Genomic DNA, 2,635 nt, shown 5'->3' on the forward strand with positions numbered 1-2,635 from the left:
AGCCCAGCTGCTGCCCTTTGGGGTTTTTTTTGTTTGTTTTTGTTTTAAGTAAAGTCTGTACCTAGTGTGGAGCTTGAACCCATGACCCTGAGATCACCAGCTGTATGTTCTACCGACTGAGTGAGCCAGGCACCCTTTTGTTTTGATTTTGTTATTACTTTTATTCGTTTTTCCTTTTTTAAACAGTCTTGAGGTTTGGTTTTGTTTCTTTTTTACACTTATCCTGCCATGAATTCGTAGGGAATGGGTTCCAGCAGCTCAGGCTCCTTTCCATTGGTTCTCACAAAGTGTGCTTCTCTGGGTGGAGCTTTCTAGCCCTTGAGTTGAACTCAAGCATCTTTCTCTTTGGCTTCCTTCTTTTTCTCATCATTTTCCTTCACGTGCTTCAGGAAGCCATCTCAGCTCTTTGAGTGCTTAATATGCTCAATACTTACATTAATTCTCTTGGCAAGAGTCCTGCCTTTAACTTGTTTGTTTACAACAATGCCAAGAGCATGCTGGGTAACACCACAGACCCTTCCAGTGTTGCCATGGTAACATTTGTGGGGCATTCATTTTTGAACAGTGCCCATTCCCTTGATGTCTACATCACCTTTCTTATAGATCTGTATCTATGTAGCTAAAGGAACAACTCCATGTGTTTTAAAAGGTGGAGAGAACATAGTGGGTGTCTCTCTTCTTTCCCTTTGTGTTGGTCATTTTGTCAAATTACTGGGAGATGGCAATCCAGCTGAAAGGAATTACTTTTATTAGTTTATTTTTATATCAGCTGCTGCCTTGTGAAAGCACTTCCAAAGTTACGCCAAAGTCAGGCTTCCAAATGTTGATTCCAACCAGTGAGGAGGCATGGCAAGGACACTGTTCCTGCAAGACGGTGACTCCAGAGTTCTGGGATCGAGCCCCACATCGGGCTGTCTGCTCGGCGGGGAGCCTGCTTCCTCCTCTCTCTCCACCTGCCTCTCTGCCTACTTGCGATCTCTACCAGTCAAATAAATAAATAAAGTCTTCAAAAGAAAAAAAAAAAGAACTGTACTTCAGTCCAAGTCTCTTCCTACCCACCCCTACTTTCTCCCACTTCTTTCCAGGTGCCAGACCTGCATCATGGTCCCCTCCAGGCATCTCCCTAATACATTTCTTGCATGTTTAACCCCATCCTGGCTTCTTAGTGGACTGAGCTAACACAATCATAAAAACAAGAGTAAATCAAACACATACATACACTTTATATAATAATAACAATGTGTGAATCTGCCACCCTGGCTACGAAATGGAAAATTATCTATACCCGTCCTTCTGCTCATTCACTTCAAAGTGAACCACTGTCCTAAATTTTATATAATCATTCCCTCCCTTTTTTGTTTAGTAACTGACAGATATACTCCCAAGCAAGTCATGGTTAATTTTGTCCATTCTGGAATTTTATATAATGGACTTTTTTTCCCCCAAGATTTATTTAAGAGTGAGCACGCCCATGCACAAAGGTAGGGGGGTGGGGGGGGGAATCAGTCCCCTGCTTAGCAGGGAGCCCCACGCAGGGCTTGATCTCACAACCCTGAGATCATGACCTGATCAAGACTCCATTGCTCAACCAACCGAGCCACCCAGGTGCCCCATAAATAGAATTCTACTTTGGGTATTCTATGACTTATTACTCACTCAACACCACAACCCATCAACACAACATTCAGATGTGTGCAACCATAGTTAAAGTCAGTTGACTTCACTGTTTGTGTGGTTTTGACTGTATATTCTTTTGTAGTAGTAAGTTATATATTCTGGACACTAATCTTTTGCTAATCATATGTGTTGCAAATATCTTATCATTTGAGGCTTGACTTTTCACTCTTTGTGATATCTCTAAGGAACAGAAGCAATCACAGATATCTATCTTTTCCTCTATTAAATTTTAAGAGATTCTTCCCTATTTTAAGACCTTAAAAGATATTCCCCTGTATTGACTATGAAACGTTTCATTTTGCTTTTTATATTTTAATCTTTTATGTACCTGAAATTGATTTTTAACATGGCATGAAATAAAAATCCAATTTCTTTTTTTTAATTGGAATATAATTTAGATCTGTAATATTTGCCTTTTACAGTTCTAAGAGTTTTGACAAATTCAATTGGGTAGCCAACACCACTATAAAGATACAGAATTATTCTTTTCCTTTGTAACCAACCTCTTCCTCTATTCTCAGTTCCTAAGAACCACTGATCTATTTTTTTGTCCCTTGTTCTGCCTTTTCAAATAGGTCTTATAAATGGAATCATACAGTATATAGCATTTTGAGTCTGGCTTCCCCCACTCTGTAAAATGCATTTGAGATTCATCCATGTTGTATAAATCAGGAGATCTTTTTTTATTGCTGAGTAGTATTTCACTGAGTGGTTGTACCATAATGTATCTATCCCTTCATCCACTGAAAGATATTTCAGTTGTTGCCCGGTTTTGCTGATCCCTACCAGCCCCATAGGAAGACTCCTGTTCTGCATCCTCACCAGCTTACTAACTTGAAATATCAAAAAAAAAAAAAAAAAAAAAAAAGACAATAGTCTTTTAAAAGAGCCTTTCTAACGTGTATCCAGTGGTATCTCATTGTGGTTTTGATTTGTGTTTCCCTTAGGACTTCTAATG

At 39.3% G+C, this 2,635-nt stretch overlaps 1 pseudogene across 1 annotated transcript; it reads right to left on the reverse strand.

Moving 5' to 3' along the window:
• Positions 1-218: 218 nt before the first annotated feature.
• Positions 219-699, reverse strand: LOC308352468 (large ribosomal subunit protein eL21-like; annotated as a pseudogene). Its single transcript has one exon. The product of its transcript is annotated as a large ribosomal subunit protein eL21-like (transcript).
• Positions 700-2,635: the final 1,936 nt, after the last annotated feature.

Source organism: Martes martes (assembly GCF_963455335.1).
Source record: "Martes martes genome assembly, chromosome: 11".
NCBI classification, from domain to species: Eukaryota; Metazoa; Chordata; class Mammalia; order Carnivora; family Mustelidae; genus Martes; species Martes martes.